Source organism: Passer montanus, unplaced genomic scaffold, assembly GCF_014805655.1.
Source record: "Passer montanus isolate IOZ18808 unplaced genomic scaffold, ASM1480565v1 scaffold92, whole genome shotgun sequence".
In the NCBI taxonomy this organism is placed as follows: Eukaryota; Metazoa; Chordata; class Aves; order Passeriformes; family Passeridae; genus Passer; species Passer montanus.
Window position 1 is genome coordinate 268198 of NW_024374590.1, and position 18564 is coordinate 286761.

At 36.6% G+C, this 18564-nt stretch overlaps 1 protein-coding gene across 1 annotated transcript in view; it reads right to left on the reverse strand.

The window, feature by feature from the left end:
• Positions 1–18564, reverse strand: part of LOC120495824 (glypican-6) — a gene marked incomplete at both ends in the record, with an annotated part of 659110 nt that overhangs the window by 244326 nt on the left and 396220 nt on the right. The gene's annotated exons all lie outside the window — the stretch shown is intronic.

Below are 18564 nucleotides of genomic sequence, written 5' to 3' on the forward strand. Positions count from 1 at the left end.
CTTCTCTCAAATTCTAGAAAAATCTCCTTTTTAACAAAACATCAGCTTACATAATTCAATCATGTATATTTTCAATCATTTTATTGTAAGTATTATAGTAGTCCCATTTCTTGAGCACACTAGCCTAAAAAAGAAATTTTATAATTTAAAATAGGAGGGATTTAGACTTGGTAATATTTTTTCTTTTTATCTATATAATAAAAAATAAATATACTTTATCTGTAATCCTTACTAATCTGCCATAGCAATGAGCATGACAGCACTCTCAGATCACTAATTATTTAACATCACTTCTGACAAAAATGCCATCTTGCACTGACATGCTAAAAACCATGAATCACTGGTTGTAGAAAAAATACTTATTCTTTCCGTGTGTTTTTTGCTAAATAGTAGTGAAACACTCCAAAAGCACTGTGTAAAAGTTATAAATCTCATTCACTTTTAAAAGGAAAAATCTATTTCTGCAAATTCAATACTCATATTACATTTTGGTTGTGGAGTCTCTGGCCCTGATTTAGAAAAGTATTTAAATGATGCACTTAGTTTTGAATTAGTATCTCAGATTTAAAGATAAGTATGTTTTTAGGTCTTTTGCCAGGTCAGAACTAATGTACGAAGTCAACATACTGATACATGTCACAAACAGTAGCAGAACAGCAAGTACAAAATACCACAGAATGCTCATTAGATAGATCAATAACATATGTCTTGAATTTTACATTCAGAGAATAAGTTTATTAAGAGATTATTCTGTTTCTTTTAAGCTATAACATTGTCTCAGATATTCGCCTGAGATTCATAATACTGTTTTGCATTGATTGTCATGCCTCTTGTTGTGTAATATATTGGTTCCTTATGTGAATAACATCATCAGGATCTCTTGTATACAAGTGCAATTTTCCAGGGAAATAAAAAAAAACACCAAACAACCCTACAAAAAGAAATTTACATAGCCACTGAATACAAATAGGATTAGTGTACAGTTAACAAGAACTGCATTCAAAAGGAGTCAACAGCATTTGCAAGATGTTTAACAGCCAGCATATGAAGTAATGCTGAGATGCAGCTGCATCTGGATAATTTTATAGTTTCTTTGTTCTTAACAGGATTCTCTCATACTACTATTTTATGTGCAATTAATCAGCCTTAGAGGTCTTGTAAACTCATCATAACAGCATTTTCATCTATGCAGTGGATCAAGAAATGTACAGGCAATCTCATCTCTCTCTTTAAAAGATAAAATAATTGACATCTATAATCCTTTCTGTGTGAGGACAGTGTGGAAAATGCCATAAAGCCATACTCTAATTTGCTTTAAAATGTTGCCAGAATTATTCATAGGCATGATGTCTCTCTTGGAGGAGCGGCTCAGTGGTCCAGACAGACAAGGATTTATCATGATGGGAGCAGAGAATGTTTAACCTTCCCATTAGAATGTAGAATAGGTACCTTCACACAATATCACTCCCATATCTCCTTGGATGCACAGCCCCACTCCCTACAATTAGCATCATCTCTGCTCCCTGAAATAAAAGCCTAGAAAACTTGGCAAACAGTAAATGCTAATTTTCACATGAGTTCACCTTGTGAGCTTAGTAATGTGGGCTGACTTTATAAAACAGAGGGACATAAACTTGAACACCTCCACCTACTGAGATTTCAGTTATTTTCAAAAAATTACAGTCCTATGGTTTTTAAGCCTGATTTCTCATAACCTTACAATTCACTATGAGCAAAGTGCTGACAGCATATTCTTTCCCCTTTATAAATTTGTTGCTTACTGGAATACCCAAAGATTTCACACTGTTTGCTCTGTATTTGTGAGAAACCTGCAGCTGGAGAGACTGCACTCCCGAGATCCTCAGAGCGGCTGGATGAGAGCTGCATTTTGGATATGTCCTTCCACACGGGGTTCTCGTGTTCTTGCTCACCCTGCTGTGTGTCTTCTCAGCCCAGCTGGCAGCCAGCTTATTGTGTATCACTGCTCTGCTGGCAGTTGCAACACAAAGCCCAGCCGAAATTCAACATGATGATCCCGAGAACATTTTGCTGTGAAAGGACACAGAGGTGCTGAAAACTGACACATACCATTCCTCCTGCACCATTTTTCCCTCCCTGGGTCCAAGGTTACTCATCCTTGTTAAAAAAAATAAATTTATTTTGTGGATAAATGTGTAGAGATATCATTCACCCTGCATGGTGATGGGCCTGTTAATGTGAGTTAATTTGTGCCACTTTGAAGGCAGGGTTCTCTCCCCCATTCTTTTTTATTTATCTACCTACCTTGGCTAAAAGTACCTGGGAAAAATGAAACAATGAAAAAAACCCACAATTAAAATGTTCCAACAATATTGAACAACTGGGATGGGAAGGACACTTTATTAGCCTTTATCATAATAAAACTATGTGAAGCCAGTAATTTAAAACCAACCTCAACTTTCATATTTTCTAACAAATACCATGTCACAGGGAAAAGAGACTTTGTCAGCTGCCCAGAGATAAATGGATGTAGTATTTAGAAAAGGTCAAATAAAATTGCCCTAAAAGTTGTGTGATAAATCAGAATTCATTTCTAGTCTGAGAATACAGTATGCAAAAATGTCATCATGGTATTAGCATTCCAGCCGGCTATATGCATTCAGTGTCTGGCAAGAAAAATCAAAAAATTGGTCTTTTTCACTCTTCTTAGCCCTACAAACTGCACAGAAATAAAGATAATGAATTCAATTTTATTCGTGCTTTTAGGTCTCCATAACTGTTCAGTGTAGCATCCTAATCTTTTCTGCAAATGTCCCATTCAGCTGGAGACAAGACAGAACTATGTAGGGACCCTGGCTCAGTAAATCTTCATATGAGCCAAACTGAGCTTATTTTAACATTCAGGTTTGCTAATTCAAAGCTCCTTCTATTTTATTTTAGGAAATCTGTTAAAATATGATAAATAATCTATGAAGAAAAATTAATTCAAAATGCCTCCTGACACATTTTTCAGATCAAACTTACATTTTTAAACGGTAGCTAAGTTTTCCTACTACATGCTTTTCATTGCATTATTTCATTGCACTATCTGATTTCCTGGTTAAGAAAGGTATGGTCTGTATTCATGACTATGTGCAAGAGTCAGATCATTCATTTCTGTCCTACTTTTTGTTCTGAAAAGGCAGTGGTATGAAACATTTCTTTATTAACTTTGAGAACAGTCTAATTCACTACTGACCACAGACTGCTTCTCAGAACATGGGTAAGATATGATATCAAAGGCAAAAATATTCAGTATATTTTCTGATTTTTCAATTTGAAATATTCCTGAAAAGTGCCTATCGCTGTGTATTTATGAAAGACCACAGATATCTGTGCTGTAAATACTATATGGAGAATTACTCTTCAATTTAGACTTATTTATGGGTAAGACAGCAGGCAGTGTGCAATAGAGACTTCTGCATTTAGCAATAAAGGGAATAAAGACTTCATGCTTCTAGCCAACCCAAATGACTTGGAATAAGTCCTTGAACGTTAACAGCTGATATTCATTTGTGATCATTTTGCTGCCGAGGTGCCTGATTGTCTATGGATGGCAGCGTGCCCCTTGCAAGGTAATATGCCAGTTTTCCAGGACACAGCTGCCAGTCAACTGTGGGTTGAGGTGGTGAGGGTATACTGAGCTGCCAAGGCCATCCCATCTACATGGAGAACATTGTTTCCTCAGAGAGTGGCATGCCAGTGCCAAGTGCCTAAGCCAAAATGAGATACAGGAACAATAGAAGTGAGGATGGTGTGGTGGTTTCAGGCACTTCACTCTGCCAGAGGGTGAAATACTGTAGGTATCCTGAGCAGCCCATGAAGAACACTGGTGTCCAGCATGTCCAGCAAAGGGCACAATCATCAAGTGCTCACAAATGTATATTTATGGGAGAAAACTGTCTCAAGCACTTATATGCTATTGGAAAAGAACACAGAATTCACAGATCACGTTTGCTTGGGAAAAATTTCTAAGCACATGCTGTGACTGATTATGGGATACTAGATATAAAAAAGACTTCAGTAGATACAATATTTGCACCTTAGTCATGTTTCCAGCTCCTATTGGTCATGACTTTTTCTGCCAACCAAAGTTATGTATCCTTTTATGTACTTACATAACTTTTTACATAACTCTTTAAAGCTGGGTTTTAAAAACCTTCCCAGCAATATAAATTCTTAAGTTGTACAGACATGAACTGTATTCCCAGGATACTTAACACTCATGCTAATGTTATGCTTTTAATGTAAGTGCTACAAAGACCTCTGTGCTAATTGCACTGTTCACCACGAACACAGCAAAAGCCAGCAGTAAAAAGATGAATGACATCTAAACACATACAATGTGATCAACAAGTGAGGTACTGCAGTAGTCCTTCATAAACGCATATCCTGGTCTTGACCTATTTCATGACTTATCTGCAGCATTGCTACAAGTGATTTATGTCCATGGTGCTGATTGAATAACTGAGCTTCCAGTCAATAAGCCATCTAAACTTATTTGAGTTATCAGGTTCTTAAAAAAAACCCCAAAAAACCAAAAAGCAAAACAAACATCCACAAAAAACAAACCAAACCAAACTGAAAAACCCAACCCGCCCCGCAAAAGAAAAATGCAGCTTAATTACTGTGTGAGTCATCTAGTATGTGGAGAAGCAACAGGGAGAATGTGAGTTACAGATTATGATGAAAACAGAAAATATATTACTAAACAACTTTCATGCTAGAACTACATACAAACTCTATGTCATAACCCTAATCAAGATATGTGATGAAATACCATTGCAAGTTTTACAGGTTATGGGATTCAGGAGGTTTTTCTAATGCTGATAATTTTCTGTTTGTGTTGATATTCTGATTATTCAGTAGTATTTGCAACCAGAATTTAGGAAATTATGTTTACAATTTACTTATTTACAGACTGTGTATTTTAATTAGACAATTTTATGCCTGACTAGTTAGCCATGTATTTAGATCTCTTATGTAAAAGCAAAATTCTTCAGCTGCTGACCAACTAACAGCAGGTTCCTCACATAAATACTGTGATTAACTAATTTACAATTTCCAAAACTGAGCATTTTCAAAAATACTAATTTACATAAAGGAAAATTGGTCTACTATTACTCAAACATATTCAACCATCTATCTTTTATTATTCAGTCAACTCTATTAATGCACCAAAACACTAAACTACATTAAAACTGTACATTTGTTGTCTTTAAAGCAGCCAATTTCTACAGAAAATCATTACCTTGGTCTGTTCTCCTTTCAGAATAGTTTCCACAATGACTGACCAATAAATGCTGAATAAAATGTCATTAAAATTGTATTTATGTCATTTAGGAAGGAGCAGATTTAATGTAAGTACCTAAGATAAAATCCTAATAATCTTTAATTTAAAAATCCTAACAATCTCTAATTTAACAGCTACAAAATACTATATTGCACATTAATATCAACAGACTGGATTTTCTCCCCATCTAATGCCATGCATATAGATAAAGAATGTAAAGAAGAGTTGTTCTCTTCTCTATAGTTGGTAAAGAAAGAGACCGATGTCGTAATGTTAATCAATGTGTCTGGAGATAAAAACTGCTTTTTGGAGATGCTTAACTCTTCTCATTGCTCATTTGAAGAAGCCTGGGACAAATATACTCCAAACATAAGGTACCTTGGTTCACCAAAAGTAAGGATCTTCTGCAATTCTCTTACACAAGGTAGTACACTTTGGCTTAATGAACCAGGCTAGCTGGGCCAACCCAAGTGCCTCCAGATTTGAAGAAATATGATTCTGAATAAATCTCTACAAAAATAAATAAGCCAATAAGATCGGCTTTCAACTACAAGTCTTTGTTTCTTAGCTTAGTAATGTCACTGAGATTTTTTATTCTTTTGATGAAAAAAGATGAACTAAAACTAGAATAAAGTGTATAAAATCTGTATAAGAGAAACAGGAATGCATTTTTTAACAAGTTATTGAAACAAACAGGTAAGAAATCTCTCAATTTGTGTAATTAATTAGCTCAGAAAGTAAGTTTTGGTGCAATGTAAAGTTTTAGTCCCTTAAATAAATGACTCAACCTATATTATCAGACATATACAATATTATCAGACCAATGAAAAATTTTCTGAGTGCTTTTTAGTCCACTACCTTATAAGAGCAGGATGACTGATAAGGTGTGGAGATGAGACTACATGATCAAAGAGATTCTTCCCTCTCACAGTAAGGCCAAGCTAGCGAAGGCTATTACCTCCAACTACAGCTCCCTTTTGAACACCGTGAAATGGTGGCTGATATTCCAAGGTCTACCATCTTCAAAGCTTCCTGAGGCAAAAGAGATTTCTCTCACACTAAATCAGTTTACACCTTTCTGACTAAGCCAGGATACAATATATGGAATCTGAAGTCAATTCTCTCATTAGCTGAACCACATGCTTTGAGATGAGACCCATTCAAATTTCCAAGCAGATCCCAAAAATGGCTGTTCAGATTTACAGAGGCAGTAACTCCTTTGCCAGGTTCATTTCATGTTCCATAAAAAAGGAAAACCCAGCAATCTATCAACTCTTATAAAAACGAACAAAAAAACCTAACAAACTACAAAAAAAACCAATCCAAAACCAAAGTAAACAAAGAAGCCAAAGAAACACGAAAAGGAAATTAGGTACCAGGGTGGAAAACAACCACTCTCCTCAAAGTAAATAATATTCAAAGGCAAATCTATCTGGCTAAATAGAGCATAAGTATTTGGAAAAGACAAAACACCAAGGCAGAAATGTACTCGATATTGAAGTAACCAATTTATCTGTACAATTAATCAGCACACTTTTTTTTTTTTATAGTGTGTATATTTGTTTGAAGAATCTTACATTTTGGTCTTACAAATAGTTCAAATTACACCTGTTTTCAGATCCTACCAGCAGGAAACACTTCCATTTGAATATTTATAAGGGCAGTTCTTGGCTGCTTTATGGCTGATACATGCCAGAGTCTATTTGTGACCCACTTCATTCACAGTTAAGAGATGGGGAAGTGAGATTTTCACTTTTTCCTGCTGTTATTGCTCTCTGACCACCATTTCAATTGAGGGGACAGCTCAAAAATCCTCCCTTTACCTCATGCCAAAAATCAGGAAGTATTTTTGACAGCAATCAGAACAAAATTAGTTGTGTCCTAGGATATAGCTTCCTATCTTTGGAAAAGAGTAAGTCAATAATATTGACACTGAAAAAGATTCTATAATCAGGCATTGCATGTCTCCAAAGGTACTAACCAACAGCTGTAAGTTTTTTGTCTATTACATTTGTTATGTTTTAATGTCACCAGTTTAGAAATTGTTTTCTGTAATGATTACGAAGAAAATCAAATATCCAGTCTAAACGTTCCCTTGTGCAACTTGAGGACATTTCCTCTCATCCCATTGCTTCTTACTTGGAGGAGGAGACTAAGCCCTACCTGGCTGCAGCCTCCCTTCAGGTGGTTGCAGAGTGTGATAAGTCTCCCCTGAACATCCTTTTTTCCAGCTAAAGAACCCCAGCTCCCCAATCTGCTCCTCACAGGACTTGTGCTCTAGACTCTTCACCAGCTTCACTGCCCTTCTCGGGACACGCTCCAGCTCCTCAGTGTCTCTTTGTAGTGAGAGGCCCAGAACTGAACACAGAATGGGAGATGTGGCCTCAGCACTGTCAAGTACAGAGGCACAATCACTGCCCTGGTCCTGCTGGCCGCACTATTGCTGATACAAACCAGGATGCCACTGGCCTTCTTGGCCACTTGGGCACACTGTCAGCCCATACTCAGTTCACAGGCAACCACAGGAATTGCCCTTAGAAACTGTGAACACTGTGCTCCCCTGTTGGGGCATGCTCCTCGTGGTAGGTAAGGCTATAAGCTTCAGAAATGCATTAAACTTTGACAGTATGTTAAAATATCATGGGTGTGAAATTCCACTCATGATTATTTTATGCAAATTATACTAAATACAGATAGTTTATAAACTTTTTATCTATGTTTACATGTAATCTGTTCTTATGCCTTTAAATGGTCATTTCTTAACTGAAAATCTCTTATTCTATCCAGATTTCTTCAGCAATATTTCCATCAGTAAGTTCTTCAATCTCCCTCTAAAGACCTTTGCCTTAAAACCTTTGTTTTCGACCTGATTTTATATAAATCTGAACAATCAGACCCTAATCAAGTTCACATTGAAGTCAATGTCTAAGGTACTTTTTACTGATTCAGTCAAAAGGAGTGAAAGTGGGAGGAAGAGCAGGAGGCACACACTGAATCTTAAATAGAGAATAGACTTTTACATGTAAAATATGCATTGTAGGAATATATGTGTATTCATATATTCCTTCAGTACTAGTCTAAGTATAGAAGACATTTCTCTCAAAAGCAGTTTTAAGGAATCAGACTGAAAATATGATATGGCCATAGGATGCTTTCTTTGGGGTCAGGATAACAGTAAGACAGATGAGCCATTTTGTTATTAACATTTCACCGTCTGGGTCCCTACTCCTCTCCCTCTTTTCTTATTTTGAAAAAAATGTAATGTATAAATTATTATTTCATACCCCTAATATTTTTTAATATATTTCTGCAACCATATGGAAGAAAAAGTATTTGCATAGTGGTAGAGACTGGCAGCCAGCTTCCTCTGTTAACTTTGGAGACTGCAGGATATAAATAAATCTGCAAACATTCTTCACCCAAAATTTTAACTCTGATTTAAGTGAAAAACTGAATTACATTAATTTCCATTTGGCATATTCTATCATAGCTTTATATGTCGATGATAGAAAAAAAAATCTGTAACAATAAAAATGTCGTATTAAGAGATTTCTTTAACCTTGCACTTATGGCTAGGAAACATCCAGAGGGCTCACAAAAAAAAAAAATTCAGTTTTGAGGACCAGCGTGAAAGTTGCTAAGGGTGGTTTTTCTTGTGTTTTGGTTTCTATACAATGTCCTTGAAAAGCAGATATGCACTTACAAACAGATGTGGAACGTGAAAGATATACAGTGGTTTATTTTTCCTATAAAACTACACCTTACTCATGATGGGTAGGCTTCCAGGTGCTTTCTGAACATGTTTTGGTCTTCCTATACCCTATGTGGTATCAGTTTGTCTTGTAGTTTACCTTAAGTTCTCAAGGACCAAAGACGACAGTGTGCTGTGAGCTGTCTCTCTGCTGAATTTCAAGCTAAGTGTTAAAGTAGCCACTACTTATTCAAAGAAAATGTCAGTGCAAATTCAAAACTAACACTTGGGAGGAAAACTGATTTTTTTTCCCCCATTCATGCTATCCTTTGCACAGTAGCACACAAAATTAAATAGTTGTTTCAAATAAACAATGGATTCAATGGCACTCTAATATTAATATAATCAGGTAAAGCCAGCAACAACAAAATATAGATTTAGCCTGAAGAAATCAGACAAGTAAATACTTCCAATAGTTCTTTAATTGACTAGGAAATAGGCAGGTATAAAAGGCATTGTGGCCAGATCCAACCTAATTCTCATAGAAGACCTTAGACCTAAAAGAAGACAGCAGCTGAGCTGAGCAGCTTTTCCATAGAAGTTCCCATGGCTCTTAGGCTTCAGCTGGTGGGAGTTAATGCAGCTTGGATGCCACAGACCAAAATAGGTCAATCATTGCATTTCCTGAACAGAGAAGACTGAGCACTTAGATCCATATGCATTCACTTGTTTTGGGACATGTCTGAAAAACAAGGTTCATAACAGCTGACTTGGTGTTCCATCACAGCTACAGAGAGTGGTGATACTCCTGAATCAGCAAATTGCTGGAGGGAAGAAGAACACAGTTTGCCATTTCTCACTTTCTGGTACTTAAACACTTAAGGCTACTTTTGTGAAATTCAAGTGGTATCTTAGGCTTCTCAGGCTTCTCTCTACCAATTAGATGCATAAAACCTCCTTTGAAATAGGACAATTAGATTGGTGTCTTCTCTGTGGAGAGAGCTGCTGATGGTTCTGCATAACAACTCAGCATGCAGAGAGCTGACTCAGGAACTGCAAATTAGAGTGCACTAGTCCTGCTCAGCTTTGTCAGCTTGCCAGCAATTCCCTTAAACACACTCACTTCTGTATCCACAGAGAGTGCCAACACAACGTGAATGAAAGGACTGTGGGATGAAGAACACAATAGGCAAGTGTAGATGCAATTCTGCTGCTGATTGATACCGAAGATCACGAAAGTGAAGAGGAAAGCCTGTATGTGCTTCCTGGAGAAATCAAGCAATTATTCACTGCTCTATTCATAAAAAATTGCTAAACCTTCTAAAATCAAAGACCAGAAGCTAGACTTGTACAGTATTGGGACAGTCCAGAATATCAGAACATCTCTGGCAGTTTTAAAAGAAAAAAAAAGAAACATTTTCAAGAATGGGGAAGCTGTTTGTAGGCTAAAACTGCACTGAGGTGTTGGACAACTGCAGAGTCTTTTACATCAGTGACCAAAGGATACCAATAAATTATGAAGGACAAGCAGGCACATGTTGCATTACAATCCTCACTCTATATTCTTAATTTTTGCTCTTGGCCACTTAAAGGTGACAGGTATTCATCTGAGGTCAGCTAAATTTTCCTATCTTATTCAAAGCTCTTTTTTTCCCCAGTTTGGTCTGGAACATTTAACTTTTTCTCAAGAAAAGAACTCAATTCTTTTTAAAGGCTTAAAAGTAAAACAAAAGGAGAAGGAGGAAAAGAGAAGAAGAAGCAAGAGTAAAGATGTTCTTAAACATGTGGACCAAATGAAAGAGATGTTTTTATCTTTTCCAGAAAAGATTATGGAAAAAACTCAGCAAGCTCGCATCACAAAATCTCCCATAAAAAGCACACACTGGAGTATGTGGATAAGTTTAAAATTTCACAGATGACCACAATTATTTTCCTGACAATTAAGTTCTTCATTTTGTATTCCTATGCTCACACCATTTTTTTTTTGTCTGAGATAGATTTTGAGATGCAAGGCTTAAGCAGACAATGAAGTGAATTGTAACTGACGCCTGAATAACTGAGAATTGAACTTAGATCCACATTGTTGATTTCAGACTTAATTATCTGAAAGTCTCAAGGAAATTTGACTTCTTCACTATTTTGCTGATGACTTTGTTGACTACAACACTAAAGCAGATATGAATTTAAATTCCACTTAGCATGCTTGATGCATTTGAGGTAAATCAGATAGTTTCTTGGCTAATGTTTTCCATAGAAACCTGAAGCCAAATAACTTATTAGGATTTGTTTTCTGCTTCAGGCTCACATGAGAAATAAAATTAATTGCTTTTCACAAATCATGATTGAAAAACAGTGCTTCCATAGGCTGTCTTTGAAACAGAATTAAGACAATCTGTAAAAGGAGTCATTCTAAAAAGTCAGCAAGTTGTAAGATGATCTAGATCTCCTTGCATTGGTTAACCTACAGACTTTTTAATCTCCTTCTTCTTTCCATTTGATTCTTCTGAATTTTCTTTCAATGCCCTGTGCTAAAACAGCAAAAATGTAAAACCTGCTTCAAGATTAATTACAGAATTGCTAAATATAGTGGTGTCAGCAAGCTCCTAGATGAGTTTTGTTTCTTCACCATTATTTTTATCATGACTTGACCATGTGTCATGATATGCATTAGGATACATCCTTTTTTCCAGGAATGTCTCTAAAAAAGTTCTAATATTTTTCTTAATATATTTTCTTCAGATGTCATATCAACATCTTTTGTAGGTAGTAAATGCATCTGACAGAAAATTTTGAAGGATTGTGTGTAAAATGTGCATTTCAGAAATCCTGCACAAAACCTTGATTAAAACAATTAATTTTCTAATGGGTCATTACAGTGTTTAATAATGTTGCTAAACTAAAATAGTGCCATTACAGTTCTTAATTTATAGTTAGAAGTTTCATGCAAAGCTGAACTAAGGGGTATTTGCTATGCAGTAGGCATTGTGCAAAACCCAAACCACAAACTGAGCAAAAGAACTGCAATTAGAAGATCTCTGTTTATGAATGATACAAAAAAATCCAAAATGACAGGACTGCTTTGGATTCTGAGATGTGATGTGGCACACAGCTGGAATAAACCCAAACAGCAGAACTACCTGAGGGATAGACTGACTGTCCTACTGAGCAGCATGACTCAGTTAAACTTGGGTTGTTAAGTTCAATACCAAGGTAGCTGAATGATATTTAAAGACCTATGAAATGGAGAGGCCAGGCTGGATTATATCTGACAATTCTCATAGGTAGAACATAGACCACAGCTTTTGTACACCTCCTACTGCCTTTTGCCTTTTGTTGAAGTTGCTGTTTCATTTTAGGCCTTTTCTCCTGAACTGCTCTTCTGGAACATCTGATGATTCCAGTGCACACAAAGTGGAAAATAGATCAGTGCACCTGCAGTATGTCTGGGATATGTGGAAGGCATCTGTTTTATTTCTCCATGCAATGTGTGCAATTAACTAGATCAGTTTATGTGTCTTTTCTTTCAAAAAAAAAAAAAAGAAATAAAGGTATTCAGCACAGCTAAAGAACCTCAGTTCAAAGGATACTTCCCAGAAAGAACTCAAGTGTGGATATAATTCACTCCTGCTTTTGTGCCACAGACACATCACAGCTCTGAAACTCCCCTGGCTGGGTCATCCTTGGGCTCCCAACTGAAGAACACCAAGGGAGAGGAAGAGGAAAAAAGAATGTGGCCCCATTCATGTCACAGTGTGATCCAGTTATTGTAAATACATGTTAACTCAATGAAAATTCAAAGAATTAATTACTGAAAAAACCCTTAAAACAACAGACAGTGATGCAATCATAAAAGCTCTGCTTGCTCAGCTGGGCTGTTCCTAAACCAACAATTTGAATTGAGGATTAAAGTTTGCTGAATGCCATAGTCTTTTTAGATTTCCTTTTCTTCTGTGGCTTTAACAAGCCAAATCTCTTCAGCCAATGAAGTTAAAATACACAGGACACATTGCTCTTTATCTGTCACACCCTGCAAATCACATTTTCCAGGCTTAAAGTACAATTTGTTTTGGCTTTTAATTACCTGACTTATCACCATGTCATATTCCCTCCTCCCTGCAATAATTACATTCTGAATTACTGTGTCATTCAATATTGGCCTTTATTTATGCCTCTCACAAAATGTTGAATGTTTATTTATAAACCATGAAAAGCAGAGTTTGTAAGAATATTGATTCAGCACATTAGAAAAGCAGTGGCCTGGCATTCTGCAAGTAGAAGTAATCACAGGCAATTACTAGAGACTGCTTTTCACTACTAATCTTGGGTTTAACCTTATAATTGTATTACTGAATTTATTTCACTTTGCTCATATATCACTAGGTTCCTAATAAGAAGTCTGATATTAACATAATTTAATAATATTCAGGGGATGAATGGTTTTAATTGGTTTAAAAAGAAGGAGATATATAGCCTATGCCGTACAATTATAAAAGTATTGTAACAGCCTCTTTTTATTTTGTAATAAATGATAATTAATATTTAAATGCATTAATGAAATAAGTTCTTAGTGGCTGGGTCACAAATCTTTGATGTTTATGCCACTAACAAAATCACTAACTGCTCTTAATGATGCCCCTGAGCTAAGCTTCACTTTACTCCTGGTATAAAAACCACTTTGGTTGCTGGTAGCATGAATTTTCAAGTGTGAAAGTCAAAGCCAAACTCAGAATAATTCTTCTTGTCCTTATCCCAATATACAATGGGAAGAAATTACTCAAATTCAGAAAAAAAAAATACAAAATGGCCAAACTTAGAGAAAAGCAAAACTAGCAAACAATAACTAAACCCCTAGATCTCTGTAAATAAAAGTATTTTGCACTCACTTGCTGTCCTAGTGAGGCAGGTTTAGTGCAAGAGCCAATGAAGATGTTTTTTTCATTAAATAAGCAAGTGTTCGGAAACAAACATGGCATGCATAAAACAGAACCAGTTCCCAAGGAAAGATTGAGTGATAATTGTTGTAATTCAGCTGTTAATACATTTGGAAAAAGTATTTCAGGAAACACATGTTCCTGGAAATCCTGGACCCTCCTGTTTAAAATTTTAATTCCCCATGTGTTTTTACACCTTCCACCACTCGGTGACAGTTCAAAGGGATTACTGCCATAACTGAGAATGCTTTGTTTGGAGTCAGAGAGAATAACTTAGCATTATTTTCTCACAAAGTGTCCAGAGCTCAGACACAGAAAAAATGAACATGAAAAGTATGCATATGTCTTTTCTATCACATTATTGGTAATCGCAGCTAAAAGCAACTACAGAAATATTTTCAGCAGCTTCTCCAGCTTAACATTAGATACTAAATCACAGTTTGCCAGGAAGGCTTGGTTTTTGTTGTTGGGTGTTTTTTTTTTTTGGTGGTTTTTTTTGGTTTTTTTTTTGTTTGTTTGTTTGGTTTTGTTTTATTTACTTATTTATTTATTTTATCTAGGAAAATAGTTGAAAACAAGCAAATTTAATAACAGTAACATGTTAATATGCTATATTTTTACAGAGGAACAAGGAAGGACAGAACTATTTTTTTTTAACCAAATGATATCAAAACAGAAAAGCCAGTTTTTAGAATCTAAAAAAGTACTGAAAAAAGGGTAGTAGAAAATTTAACTAATTATTTCTGAAACTGTAGTTCAAAATGTCCATAAACATCTACTAGCTACAGCTTAAGAAAGTATAGTATTTGAGAAGCTCTGCTCCTATACTGACCTTTAAACTACTGTCACTGAGGTAAAATCAACTAAACAGACCTTTAACATACCAAAAATGGCAGTTCTGATGTTGCATATTGAATATTACATATTGAACCTGCATCAGGGCAAGTGCAGATTGGACATCAGGAAAAGGTTCTTCAAGAGAGGATGGCTGGTAACTGGAACAGTCTCCCCAGGAAAGAGGTCATGGAGCCAAGCCTGTCAGAGCTGAAGAAGCATCTGGATAGAGCTTTTAGTCATATCATTTATTTCTAGTTAGTCCTGCAAGCAGCAAGGAGTTGGACTCAATGATCTTTACAGGGCCCTTTCAACTTGAGATATTTTAGGAATTCTTCTATATTAATGAATAAATTGATTTAAATTAAGAGATAATATCCTCAGTTTAAGAAATAATTACTTTTTGCTCATATGCCTATACAACTTTCTGGAACATATATATAATTTAGCAAGCCAGTCCATTCAAGCCAGTGAAAAACTGCACTGAGTGAAGATTTAAGCAGCATAGGAACATAGCACTGAGAAATTTAATGCATTAGAATGAGAAATAAAAAGATTTAAAAATCTCTGAAGATTAAAAATTGTAATTAGACTTAGAGATCATGAAAATACTGTTCAACTAAAACAGCGTAATAAAACTTCAGGCAGATGGAAGCAACTGTGTCTGCTTGCAACTGAAATATAATATTAGAAAAAAATTACAAAAATAAGATGTCCTAACCACCTCCCTCCCCATTTATCTAAGTGTGATTTACTAAATTATAATCCCACTGGCAAGCAAATTACTCAACAGCAAAATCCTATTGTAAGAGGAAAATATTTGCGATGTGTTGCCTCCTTTGAGTGTGCTTGAGTGCACAGCTCATTGAAAAAAAGGAATTGTAGCTCCTTTGCAAAGAATACACCAACTGCATTGTTTTAAGACACTACAACCTCTCTGAGGAAAAATTAGAAAGGATATGTCCCTGACATTAGAGAGGGAACAAATCCTTTGTGTGTGACCCACCAACCCTCTACAGAAATGGTCCAGATGATGAGACAATAAAGGCCCAAAGGAGATGTTACCAACTTTCTCATTAGTCACTCTCTTTCTCATGGTGTTTAAGGTGTAGGCTCCACATTTCTCTATGTCACTGGCAGTTCAGTGAAATAATGGGTCCACAAATAGAAAGCAAAAAAATCTTTTAAGCTTGTGATGTTGCAGGTAGAAGATCCCCCTCTGTTCCCTGCCAGAACAGAGAATGGACAAAGGATTTTGTAGAAGAACTGCAACAGTTCTTCCTTTCATTTTCTGTCTTTATTAATTTCTTCTGACTTATCCAGACATGGCATTCTTATCGCAGAATCTCTCAATATTAGAGTACAATGAGAAAGAAATATGTGCAGAATTTGGATGACATTCAAAATAGCAACAAAAGATGTTTACCTGTCTCATTTTTGGCTGCAGTTATGTTCGAACTCTAAAAAATGGTCATAGTCTTTTAAAATTATGTTTTAAGAAAAGAATTTGACATTTTCTACAGTATATAAACCAGCATAAAAGTCCACAGTTATGATATGCAACAAACGATTCTTCCTTAGAGTAATCAGAGCCTTTCCACAGGACAATTATTAATCTTGAATATTTGGTGCCACTTGGGGCTCTTCATATCTGCCTCACCAGACTGCATGTAACAGAAATCCCTAAGGCCAGAAATTGTTTTGCATATGCTGTGGGTATGAATACAGGCATCAAAATTTTAATACCAAATGTAGTCATGCAATCAAAGTATATTCTACATTTAAGCAAAATTTTGATTTTATTAATTTTTAATAGGATCATAGGATAATGATCCTAAAGAAATGTGACCAACAGGTCACCTGTACTCTGCTCTTGGAAGATTCCACCTGGATTAATAAATCTAGCTCTGGAATCCTCAGCATCACAGGAAAGACATGGACCTGTTGTACTGGAGGGCCACAAAAATGGTCAGAAGGCTGGAGCACCTCTCCTATGAAGACATGAGGGATTTGAGGTTGTTCAACCTGGAGAAGAGAAGCTCCAGGCAAATCTTATTAGCAACCTTCTAGCACTTAAAGGACATTTATAAGAAGATGGGAATGGGATTTTCATTAGGGCCTACTGTGACAGGACAAGGGGAAATGCTTCAACTCACGCCCATCATATCACACCATGCCCCACTGTGAAGAGCTTTGCTGCATTTCTTTAATGACCTCCCTAGAGGCACCAGGAGCAACTGCTACGTGTCCTTGAAGTAGCCACTTCTCCAGAATGAAGAAGTCCCAGTCCCACAGGCTCAAGGACAAATAATCCACTCCAGATCCTGATGGTGGCCTCCACTGAACTTTCTTCAATTTATCAATGTCTTTTTTGTGCAGGAAGGGCCAAAACCTGAACACAGTCTTCTAGATGTAGTCTAATGGAGTATCACTATGTGTCTATAAAGACACTATTGTGTCTTGCACCACCCACTGAACCCTTTTAATGATTTCAAGTGTTTCATTCATGTTACAAGAAAAAAACAAAACAATAGAAGCACTGAATGCTGAACACTAGCATTGAGCTACTGTTATCATCTTCAACTGACACTACGAAAAGACCCACTGTATCACTGCAGAGCTAGCAGCTCTCATTATGGGATCATAGGATCATGTAGTGATCTTTTTGTAAACCCTTTTCTTCAGAGGGCTTATGTACCCAAAACCCAGAGGCTGAGAGGAAAACATTTCCTGGATATGTGACAGAGAAGACACCTGCACAGTCTGTACAGTCATGTACATACACAGGGAAAGTGACATCTCAGCAGAAATTCAGACCTTAATCTGTGAGGGATTCACAAATTATGCATCTATTACATGAATTACATAGATTACTCTCTCCAGTCTGATCCAGCAAGACCTAATGCCTGCTGACAACAGTGACATCAAAGCTCTGTGCTTTCACTTAGAACCTGACCCATGGGGACATCATCGCTCTTCAGAGGAAATCTGGGGCTGTAGATGTATGCATTCTGCACATTTGGAGGCTGAAAAGCTGCCCCAGCTAGACCAGGCACCGCAGAGCGATTCCCTGCCACCACTCAGAAAGACTGCCAGAACTGACAGTGCCAGAAATCACAGAAAGGCAACCCTGAAGCCCAGGAAGGCACTTGGAGGAAGAGACTTCGGTTCTAGCTGACTAGCAAGGATCACATACATCATCCACTGAATTTTAAGTGCAAAATGACCTTTTTCTCCCATGCAGTCTCCTAGACATAAAATCAGGCTCTCCCTTCCTGACTACATTTGTAGCTCCACGGCTCTTCAACTTGCAATTGCAAAATATCACATAACACAGGTTAAGAAAAGTTTAAAAGCCCCATCTTGTTGAGTGCTTGAGTTGCAGTCTACTGTACAATGTATAGGCCTTACCTCACCTTCTGACTGTGGTTTTAATGAAGAAATGAGATAGTCCTCTTGAGGCAGAGGAGTGGCTTAGGCTTGTAAATGTGGGAAAGTATTGGATGGGCCAAGCATCCAAATCACTCACGCACTTGTTCAGAAGTATTTGAGCAGATCTCATGAGAGTAGTTCAGAATTCAAGGTCCAAATACACTACAAGGACTGTGAAACAGCGAGATCACAGAGCAACTATCTAGCTGGAACACCAATTCAGAAAAATATACCTGATTTTGAAATATTGTGTGAGAGAAAGTCATTCAGGCACATTTGTGGTGCCCAGATGGGTTATTTTTGCACTGTTTTTTCTTTAATTATGTGAAGCCCTCAAGGACTATAATTGTCATAAATATTTGCAT